Source organism: Natator depressus, chromosome 20, assembly GCF_965152275.1.
Source record: "Natator depressus isolate rNatDep1 chromosome 20, rNatDep2.hap1, whole genome shotgun sequence".
Taxonomy (NCBI): domain Eukaryota; kingdom Metazoa; phylum Chordata; order Testudines; family Cheloniidae; genus Natator; species Natator depressus.
The window spans coordinates 21300186-21311960 of NC_134253.1; the positions used below are offsets into that span (position 1 = coordinate 21300186).

At 49.3% G+C, this 11775-nt stretch overlaps 1 long non-coding RNA gene across 1 annotated transcript; it reads right to left on the reverse strand.

The window, feature by feature from the left end:
- Positions 1-30: 30 nt before the first annotated feature.
- LOC141975131 (uncharacterized) lies at positions 31-2861 on the reverse strand. Its single transcript, XR_012635872.1, has 3 exons — positions 2501-2861; positions 458-534; positions 31-104 (listed from the first exon to the last, which is right to left on the reverse strand). It is a non-coding gene; the product is annotated as an uncharacterized LOC141975131 (long non-coding RNA).
- Between the last annotated feature and the right edge of the window lie 8914 nt (positions 2862-11775).

Consider the following 11775-nt stretch of genomic DNA (forward strand, 5'->3'; position numbering starts at 1 on the left):
GCAGAACCTCTAACCTCCAGCGATGTTTCTCTGTCCTCTGCACACATGGTCTCCAAATTCACTAAGGTTGAATTCATGAAGGACCAAAATTCACTGGTTCTGCCCTGCAGAACAATCAGAGGAAATGGGTTATTTCTACAAGCATGGAAAGGCCACCCAAAATTAAGGTAAATGGCTCCTCATCGTGATCTTGCTTTGACCTATGGTTCGCTGGCTGTCCCACTAATATGCCCACAGATTAAGACATGTTAAGGCTAAGTGTGCTGAAGCCCACAGACATGCTGATATTTCACATAGTATTGAGGGTTGAGTTTTCAAAAGCACTTTGTGTTGGACTGATTCTGCTCCCACTGAAGTCAGTGGTAAACCTTGGATAAGCAGAGAAGCCTCACGCTCAAAGTTTTCTTTGTACTCTTTGTGAAAACGCTCAAAGCCCAAATAAACCCCTTACACGTACCTGCTGAAAGACATCTTTGCACATCTTCAACTGCTCTTTTATCTGTTGAGTCTCAGTCTGCCATTTAAAGGTAACATCTAGCAACAGACAGAGAGGCACGGACAATTACATCAAGTCAACATCTGCAGGGCTAAGGTTTTCAAAAGTGTCTCATGATTTGAGACATCTTAAAAGGGCCCTGACTTTCAAAAGTGCTGAGCACTCACCCTTTTAGGTCTCAGGTTAGGCAACCAAAATCACAAGGCGATTTTGAAAATCTTGGCCAAAGTGACACACCTAAGACCACACTCACACGGACTCTATGACGGAGCTGGAAATGGAAGCTTGATCAACTGAGTCCCAGCCTAGCATTTTAGCCACAAGGGCCATCCTTTCTTCCATCCAGAATACAAAGTTGATGATCTCCTGAAACCCAGCAGGTGTTTTCTCCCTTTAGCTCCATTGATCCCTTTAGCCCTGTCTGACAACTTTCAACTGAGTTTATAATCAGTTAGCAATACATTCAGCCCTAAAAGCCTGGCGTGTGTCCACACATCACCTGGTTAATACTCACTTAAGCTTTGTCTGTGTGTCTCATTGATCAGTGCGTCTTATGTGTCCTCTGGGGCTGCTCCACAAAGGATCTGGTTCTGCTACAGCTCCTAGCTATGGGAGTTTGTCTCTTAGCTCAATCAGGAGTGGGTCATGGAGTTACAAGGTCCTGGGTTTGATCCTTGGGGCTTACCAAGATGACAGTTGTTACATCAATACTCGAGAAGTTTCCCTTCCTAAGAACTGCTCTAACCCTGCTCTTGTACTTCTAAAAGGCCTGCGTCTCATCAAGGTATGTCTACACTAGGAACGCTAAAGTGGTGCAGCTGCAGCCGTGCCACTGTAGTGTAGACACTGACGATGGTGATGGAAGGGTTCTTCCATTGCTGTAGTAAATCCGCCTCTCAGAGGTGGTAGCTAGGACAAGAGAAGAAGTCTTCTGTTGACCTTGTGTTGCCTACCCTGAGGCTTAGGCTGCCTTATGATTGACTGAAGTTTTAGGTGTTGAGCAGGCCTCAGTTACACTAAAAGCCTTACGTTGCTCTGGCCTGGAAAAGGCGGTTCAAGTGGCTGGAAAAGGCTCCTAAGAATGTTCCCTGTGGAGGGACCCTCCACAGCGAGTGTGGACCTGGTATAAGGGCCTTTACATGATCTTGGCTTCATCTGCAAGGCAGATCAAGGATGTGGTCAGAACGTACCATGCTACAGCTACTTTCTGGTTCTCAGGGGCCATGGGAAGCGGAGGGTAAATTACAGCAACCTGCATGGTCCCAGAATGCACAGAGCACAAAGGTGGCTCAAAGCGACCTGTTCCTCCACCATTGCTGTTCCCTGGTGCAAGCACAGGAGTGGCATAAGTAAGAATCAGGCACAAAATTCCCTTGGGTGCCCAGAGGGCATCACAACCAAGTGTGGGAGGAAAAGTGCAACGGTCCTTAAACCAATTCAGACCAGCTGGCGAGCAGCTGCCTAACTGCATGAGCTGGGCGGACACTAGTTGAGTGCAGCTAGCAACACAGGTACAATCTTAGGCCTGGACTACGCCTGAAACTTAGGTAGATCTAGCCATGTCACTCAGCGGTGTGAAAAATTCACACCCTGAGAGACGAAGTTAAGGCGTCCAAAGCCCAGTGTCGACACCACTAGGTTGACAAAAGAATTCTTCCGTCAACCCAGATTCCAGCTCTCGGCGGGGTGGATTAACGACAGTGAGAGAAAAACCCCTTCCATCGCTGGACCAAGTGCCGACACGACAGTGCTTCCGAGGCCCAGCTGCAGCGCCGTACCTGCCGTATAGCTTCTGCAGTATGGACACAGCCTGAGTAACTGTGGCTAGAGGTGGCCGAGGGTGGCAGGCTGGGCCAAATTCTCAGCGGGCGTAACTCAATGGAGCCCCATCAAAATCAACAGACTTTACACAGGCCCATGGTTGCCTCCCCGGTTGTGACACTGTTTTCTTTGCAGCATGCACAGAAACTGTGGGAAAATAGGGTTAAAACCCAGGCTACTCACTCTTCCTGCAGGAACCCGGAATCCCATAGCTGTCCATGGCAGCAGTGCCAACACTCAGGAGTGCGAATGGAGAGCTGGCATGTTCCACAGCATGGGATCTCATGGCACGTCCAAGCGTATGCATGCCCCAAACGAACTCAGTGCCAGGGACTGGGTTCCACTCCACAGCCCTTAGAGGCTGATTGTCTAAGATGATGGCGCGAGTCTCCGATGTATTGGCCACCATCAAGGCAAAGTTCTCGAAGCCCTCCTGCTCGTTTATAGAATACATCAGGCAGTAACTGGCAACATCTGGAACATTCATCAGGAAGGCGTGGGAGGAATTAGGGTTAGCTGCACCCAGGCTGTAGAACACCACCTGGATGCTCACGTTAGCAGAGATGTAGACTGGGATTGAGGGCTTGACAGGAAGTTGGAGTACATTGCCTCCTCTTAGAGTAACATTCTCTTGCTGTTCCCCTCGTTGATACAACACAGTCGTGCTCTGGAAAGCAGTGATGTAGACTATGTCATCTACTTTCGGCCAGGGTAAGGGAGGAATGATGTATGTTGTACCCCAGCTGCAGACTGGTAGGAGCTGCTCAAAGACGTGGTTGCATTTTGTGCTATTACAAAAACACACCTGGCCAACCAAGACAGCCACTGGCTTTTCTGAGACAATCCTGGTGCCAGACAGATCTTCTATGCCTTGTAACTGGATGACTTGGAAACTGAAGGGCTTAAATTTTAGTTTGCTGCCAGTGGAGTGGACCTGTGTTAGGTAATGTAACTTGCCTTTCACATGGACCTCCACGTAATTGGGCTCTTGGTACGTTATAATAGAGAACTCTGGGTAACTATCGAAGGATTCCGTAGAGGGAGTCACTACGTAGTGTTCATTTCCCAAGCTGGAGACAGGATACAGCACAGTGATCTCATTGCTCACATGCTTGTTGCTGACAGACACTACCGAGATATCTTTGTCAGCCTTGACTAGGACCACCTTGGAGACCACATCACTGCCGTTAACTCCCACTGACTCTGGTAGCCTGACCCGCACCATCTCTCCCTGATTTACCATAGTCTTATTCTCAAACCTTGCCCCGTCACCCTTGCAACTGGGGATGGAAACAGACACTGAAGTGAAGGCAAAGTAGCCAGTAATTTGCACTTCAAATTGACTCGAGTTCCCACAGTCCTCCATGTAGGAGGTGATGAATTCTCTTCCCAGAGTCTCAGTCTGACATGTGCCTGCAAGGAAAAATAGCAATAAAACATTGGAGGTAGAGAGAGACACTGTCAAGAGGTGGATAGTGTAAAAGGGACTGGATCAACTTTGTTCAGGTCAAAAATTAAGACCCAGTAAAAAGAAACGGAGCTTGAAAATCTTAATGCAGCTAGAAATTTTCCCCGTTATATTTTTATTCTAAATGAAAATAATTTTTATTAATAGTACACATTATTTTAAATAATGAACAAGGACAACTTAGACAGCTTAGAACCCAACAAAGACTTTGGAACCAAACATGACTTCGGGGAACGTTCCAATCTGGATCAGAACTCCATGATTGTCCCTGATCTGTATAATTGTTGAGAACCAGAATCCTGGATCCAAACACTCATGGAAACACAGAAAAATGTCAGATCCAGGTGCACACTTAATGATTTGGACTCAGCTCTAAGAATAATTGTTTCCCCTTCCCTAGCACCTCCTGTCTAAGCTCCAAACACTTTACAGACAGACATTCAATAATTCTCAGTCCCACCAGGAGATGGGTCAATATTACTGTCCCCATTGCACTGAGCGGAAAACTAAGGGACAGAGAGAATTAGGAGCTTGCTCAGAGTAACCCCACAAATCAGCAGTAGAACTAAGAATAGAACCCAGGTTTCCTACTCTCAGTCTCTTGTGCTCTAAGCATTAAAACCTATAGAACCGTAGTCTGTTGTGTTGAGAAGGGTAGGTGCCTTGGGCCTGTTTGGCTCAGGTGATAATAAAACCCTTTTGTACTGTTACAACATTAAACCCATAAGTGTGGTTTGGGTCTTGTGTCAAGTTATCGCTGGCACCGTCTCCTGTTGTGACCACTACCGTTAAATATATATATACAGAAAGAGAGAGAGAGAGAGAGAGAGAGAGAACCTTTCATTAAACACACATAAGAAACAGATTAATAAAATTACAATTTAAAAAGTTCAATAAAAGTTTCATTTAATCAGTTTCCTTCACTTCTCTTTCAGTTATATAGGGCCAGATCATCAGATAGTGTAAATCAGTGTAGCACCACTGACTACAACAGATCTTTGCTGATTTACAACAGATGAGGATTCTGCCCATCACCCCCCAGCTGACATCCCACTTGGCTCTTTATAGAGAGATCCAGAAACATTGTATCTCCCAATAAACATTTTATCCTCACTCCCAGAGCTCTCTCTCTGTCCTCAGTGGAAAGAAAATTAAGGCCAAATGTAATATAGCTTCTCAAATTTCCACTAGCTGAGAATCTGGCTGTCTAGCTTCAGGCCCTTTAATACGATCAGTGAGGGGAGATATTGTGAAATGCTGAGCCTCCTTCCCCTGTCCCTTACACCATATGACCGCCATTGATTTCAGTGCATTTCTCCTGATTTACATTGATGTACGTGAGAAGAGAATGAGGCCCATGATTCTTAGCCTGAATGGGAGCTGGCGGCAGGGCTGGATTTAGGGGCAGGTGACCCAGGCAACCACCGGTGGTGCCAAGTTTGGGGGGCCCCGGGCTCGGGGTGCTGTTTTTGTTGTTAGCAACAAAAGGGAAAACAGGGGAAAAGGCAAAACAGAATGTTTGAAGTAAAATGTTTCATGTATTCCGAATGTGGATTCATTTTTCATAAAACCAAACACCATGGCCCCCGCCCCCTTCCCCAAGGCCCCGCCACTTCCCCAAGGCCCTGCCCCCCACTCACTCCAGCCTCCCTCCCTCCATTGGTTGCTCTCTGCCTCCCTCCCTCACTTTCACTAGGCTGGGGCAGAGGGTTGAGTTGTGGGAGGGGGTGAGGGCTCCATCTGGGAGTTCAGGCTCTGGGATGGAGTTTGGGTGTGGGAGGGGGTTCCAACCTGGGGCAAGGATTTGGGATGCGGGTGAGGGTGCAGGGTCTGGGAGGGAATTAGGGTGCAGAATTGGGTTCTGACCTGCGGCAGGCGGTTGGAGTGCAGGTAGGGGTGTGGGGTCTGGGAGGGAGTTTGGGTGCAGGATGTGGTTCCAACCTAGGATAGGGGGTTCAGGGTGGGGGCTCTGGCTGGGCGGCACTTACCTCAGGCAGCTCCCAATTGGTGGCGCAGCGGGGTTAAGGCAGGCTCCCTTCCTGCCCTGGCTCCACACTTCTCCCAGAAGTGTCCGGCATGTTCTGCCCCCTAGGCAGAGGTGCAGCCAGGTGGCTCTGTGCAGTGTGCACTGCCCATGCCCACAGGCACTGCCTCCACAGCTCCCATTGGCCACAGTTCCCAGCCAATGGGAGCTGCGGAGCTGGCCCTGGGAGCAGCGGCAGCACTTGGAGCTTCTCTGATCACCGCTGAGCCTAGGGGCCGGACGTGCTGGCTGCTTCCAGGGAGCTATGCAAAGCCAGGGCAGGCAGGGAGCCTGCCATAGCCTCACTGCACCACCGACCTGACTTTTAATGGCCCGGTGAGTGGTGCTGTCCGGAGCCGCCAGGGCGCATTTTCGACTGGGCGTTTCAGTTGAAAACCGGATGCCTGGCAACCCTAGTATCACCCGTTAATCTCATGAGACAGGGATAAATCATGCATACAAATCATGCATCAAAGTCATGAAATGGACGACAAATGCAATCAAAAATAAGGTATATAAAGGTTTAACTAATGGAAGAGGGTGCACACCATTTGGTCTAGGGCCGGCCCTGGCTGCCGGTCCTCAATGCCTCTCAGGATTTAGCTCCATTTGTAGGATCATAGAATCATAGAATATTAGTGTTGGAAGAGACCTCAGGAGGTCATCTAGACCAGTGCTACTCAAAGTGGTTGTCCGTGGACCAGCGCTGGTCTGCAAGCCATCGGCTGCCGGTCTGCGTGCACATTGGAAAAAGAAATTGCTGGTCCCCCACATCAGATAGCTTGAGAAGCATTGGGCTAAACCAATCCCCTGCTCAAAGCAGGACCAACACCAACTAAACTATCCCAGCCAGGGCTTATCAAGCCAGGCCTTAAAAACCTCTAAGGATGGAGATTCCACCACCGCCCTAGGGAACCGATTCCAGTGCTTCACCACCCTCCTGGTGAAATAGTGTTTCCTAAAATCCAGCGTACACCTCCCCCACTGCAACTTGAGACCGTTGCTCCTTTTCCTGTCATCTGCCATCACTGAGAACAGCCGAGCTCCATCCTCTTTGGAACCCCCCTTCAAGTAGTTGAAGGCTGCTATCAAATCCCCCCTCACTCTTCTCTTCTGCAGACTAAATTAACCCCAGTTCCCTCAGCCTCTCCTCGTAAGTCATGTGCCCCAGCCCCTTAATCATTTTCATTGCCCTCCACTAGACTCTCTTCAATGTGTCCACATCCCTTCTGTAGTGGGGGGACAAAAACTGCAATACTCCAGATGTTATTCCTTGACTTTAGCAAAGTTTTTGACATGGTCTCGCACAGTATTCTTTCCAGCAAGTTAAAGAAGTATGGGCTGGATGAATGGACTATAAGGGGGATAGAAAGCTGGCTCGATCCTCGGGCTCACCAGGTAGTGATAAATGGCTCCATGTCTAGTTGGCAGCCGGTATCAAGTGGAGTGCCCCAAGGGTCGGTCCTGGGGCTGGTTTTGTTCAATATCTTCATTAATGATCTGGGCATGGCGTGGATTGCACCCTCAGCAAGTTTGCAGATGACACTAAACTGCGAGGAGTGGTAGATACGCTGGAGGGCAGGGATAGGATACAGAGGGACCTAGACAAATTAGAGGATTGGGCCAAAAGAAATCTGAATAGGTTCAACAAGGACAAGTGCAGAGTCCTGCAATTAGGACGGAAGAATCCCATGGACCGCTACAGACTAGGGACCAAGCGGCTAGGCAGCAGTTCTGCAGAAAAGGACCGAGGGGTTACGGTGGATGAGAAGCTTTATAGGAATCAACAGTGTGCCCTTGTTGCCAAGACGGCTAACGGCAGTTTGGGCTGTATAAGTAGGAACATTGCCAGCAGATCAAGGAACGTGATCGTTCCCCTCCATTCGGCATTGGTGAGACCTCATCTGGAGTACTGTGTCCAGTTTGGACCCCACACTACAAGAACGATGTCGAAAAATTGGAGAGAGTCCAGCGGAGGTCAACAAAGATGATTAGGGGGCTGGAGCACGTGATTTATGAGGCTGAGGGAACTGGGATTATTTAGTCTGCAGAAGAGAAGAATGAGGGGGGATTTGATAGCTGCTTTCAACTACCTGAAAGCGGGTTCCAAAGAGCATGGATCTAGACTGTTCTCAGTGGTACCAGATGACAGAATGAGGAGTAATGGTCTCAGGTTGCAGTGGGGGAGGTGTAGGTTGGATATTAGGAAACACTGTTTCACTAGGAGAGTGGTGAAGCACTGCAATGCATTACCTAGGGAGGTGGTGGAATCTCCTTCCTAAGAGATTTTTAAGGGTCAGGCTTGACAAAGCCATGGCTGGGATGATTTAGTTGGGGATTAGGTCCTGCTTTGAGCAGGGGGTTGGACTAGATGACCTCCTGAGGTCCCTTCCAACCCTGATATTCTATGATTCTATGTGTGGCCTCACCAGTGCTGAATAGAGGGGAATAATCACTTCGCTCAATCTGCTGGCAGTGCTCCCACTAACACAGCCCAATGTGCCACTGGCCTTCTTGGCAATAAGAATTTCCCCGTGCTTCTAGTTTCTACATGAAATTGATCAGGATCTCAATTTTCATTTGCAATTCTGTAATACTCACAGCTCCTTAAAGAGAAAGCTGCCAAAACGACAGATCCAGAGTTACTGCTACTTCATTCTCCCTTGCTACTTTCTGACAGACTTCTAGGGACTGCAATCCAGTATAGGAATTCACGAGCTACCACTTTCTGGGCCCACCTCTGGCTTTTCAGTGTGGCCTAGTGACACTATTAAAAGACCTCTCAGTGGGACACGGCAGCAGAAAGAGGTTCTTGTCCACCCTGGGACAGAGTGTGAGCAGACTAAAACTAGAATACCCTAAGGAGTGACAGAGGGAGAAAGAGGGAGTGAATGAATAAACGAGCACAGAGAAGGAGGAATTATCCCTGACACCCAATCTTCCCTGTTCTCAAAATTCTGGGTTTTCCCTTCAGGGTCTGTTTAGAACCTGAGGTGTACCCACCCCTCTGGGCATTCCGCTGCTCCTAATGACCCAGATGCAGTGAACCCCCACATTAGAGTCCAGATAATGCTGCTGAGAGCTGCCAAGCCAATACCAGCTTCATGGCAGACACTCTATATGATACTCACTTATTAAGTGCACAGAAACGTTACACAAGGCATTATGTTTCACTAACCTGAGAATTTACCAATTCTGTTTGTCGTCTGGGTGCTTGCTGGTGGTAGAAACCAGAACAGTCCAAGGAGAAAAAACACTTGAGAGAAGATGAACAAAATTTGTTTAAAATCTAAGATACGGCAATAAACAACACAGGGAGACATTACTAAATAAAGGAGTCTAAGCACCTTTGTATGAGTCTGACCCTAATCTCAGTTACACTGGTGTCAATTTGGAATGACTCCATTGATTTACTTTTATTGGCGTTATCCTGAATTTATCCTGGGACTTAGGAGATCAGAAATAGGATCAGGGCATTGGACCTCATTGATGTGGGGAGAATGGAAGGTAGACACTGAATTTTTCCATTCTAGTCTCATTCTCTGATGCCCTGTAGGAGGCAGCTGGGAGGCTGGAGTCTGAGTGGCTTCTCAGTGGCCTGGGGCAGGGTGTCATGGAGTCACAGGGTCTGGTCTATGCCACAGCCTGTAACCAGTCCCTTTGGAGAGATCCCTGTAGTGTGCTGGGCCCCAAGGACCTACACAGTTCCACAGGGGCAGACCCGTGGCCTCCAAAACTAGGCCTTTGGGTGCCAGCAATCCCCATCATTTTCCATGGCTCCCAGTAGTAAGTCCAGCAGAGCCAGACTCCAGTGGGAGGTTTGTTCTTTACTCCTTCAGGGAACAATGCTCTCAGTGAGTATTTGCAGTAATGCCAGGCAGCCTTTTCAAAACAAGCTAAGAATGTATTAGCCACCTGGCCTACAGAATCCAACAGTCCTGACTTTAGCATAGAGAGGCACAGGTTAAGACATGGTCCATGCTGACCATTGCCAGGGCTCCCATGAGCCAGGCTGCTGTAGCAACAAACCATCTTGGCGCTCTCTCACCGTCTCTGTTTCTTTAGTTCCAGGTGTGTTTCCTGTGTCTCTGAAAGCTCAGCTCTAAACCCAGCCACCTGTCACCTTTCCCCTTTGTTCTCCCGCTCAGTGCATTTGGTTTGCTGCCCTGCAAGCCTCCAGGAAATCTCCTTCCTCTCAGCTGTTGGTCACAAGGAGTGACTGTCCTGGCCACTGGGGTTTCCGCTGTCTTTTCCAGACCCTCCATTCACAGGTGTAAATTTTCTTTACTTAGTTTGTTAATGACTCTGGTCTCCAGCCAGACTGTTGAGTCAAATACCACATCATATCCCTTTACGCTCAATGCCCAGAAATGCAAAGGCTGGAGGGAAACTGAAGCATGCACAGGAATCATAAATCATTACCAAAATTCACACAATCACCACACAGGGCTTTCCCCCTTTGCCCTTGTCATTTGGGTTCTGTCAGATATAACCTTCTCCCATCTGTTCCTCCTGGGTCAGCATGCCCAAGGCTCAGCAAGGAAACAAACACACGCCCTAGAGAGGGGCAAGATGCACCATAAGTTTGCAGGAGAGCATGTATCTTGCTAATCTGTTTAGCCAAGAGTTGGTGCTGCAGCTGCTCTCTGTCCACCTGTGAAGCCCAGCTGGTAAGAGAATGTACATCTACACCGCGCAGCAGACTGCAGCAGCAGGGCTCCGAACCCAGCTCGACAGACCCGGGCTCGGGCTCCTGTGCTAAAAGTAGCTGAGTACACAGAGCTTCTAAGTTGCGGGTGGCGTGGACTGGAGGCCAGGCTCTGAAGTCTGGGGAAAGGAATGGGCCTCAGCTGGTCCAAACCACAACTTAAAAGTGCTGACTACACCGCTCTTTTTAGCATGGTAGCAAAAGCCTGAGTCTGTCAAGGTGGGCTGGAGGGTCCCTGCCACAGGCTGTGTAGATGTACCCTGATAGGCCAGGGAACCTCCGAAGTACTTCAGGACAGAACCCTTCTAACTTCCCCTCCCTGGCATCTCCAATAAGTTGCCAGCTGGCTACTCCCAGCTATTCAGAGGGTAGCGGCTTGCCTGCCACACTCTCCCATACACCACGGCTCTGTCATCACTAACTCGGTTCTACTTACTTGGAGGAAACGCAAAGCCTCGGCGTGCCATGGCTGCTCAGAAGACAAGCTCTGGGATTCTGACCCTGGCACCTTCCTTATTAACCCAAAACAAACCCAAAAGCAGAACTGACACAAACTCGCTCACAGCGACTTCCTCTTTAGTCCCCTTATCTCTGGTGTCTGGAAACAGAGTCTCCGGGCCAAGTTTACCTTACGGAAGTCAGCAGCTGATCCCACTAAGGGGATGGGCCCTTTATTATTTATTATCTTCCCCAACCCCTGAAGTGTGCTAGGTGCCTGTCACGGAGTCCCCGGGCGATGCTCTGGAACTGCTCCCTACGAAACCAGTCAGGACTCTGGGGAAGTCTCCTTTCTGTGAGCAGACTGTCTTCAGGACACACAGCTCACACAACTTCCACCTTCCTGGGTCTGACCTCGGAGAATTCAGCATCCTCTGCCCCTCCGTGCGCTTCCCACAGCGAGTCCGCCCAGGCGGGGTCCTGGGGAAGCCAGAGGGTCCTGCACCCCAACTCCGCAGTCAGACATGACTCTCAGCCAGCCAGTAAAACAGAAGGTTTATTAGACGACAGAAACACGGTCTAAGACAGAGCTTGTAGGTGCAGAGAACAGGACCCCTCAGCTGGGTCCATTTTGGGGGGCAGTGAGCCAGACAACCACGTCTGCACTCACTCCATGTCCCCAGCCAGCCCCAAACTGAAACTTTCTCCAGCCCCTCCTCCTCTGGGCTTTGTCCCTTTCCCCGGCCAGGAGGTCACCTGATCTCTTTGTCTCTGACCCTTTAGCTCTCACCTTGCAGGGGGGAAGGGCCCAGGCCACCAGT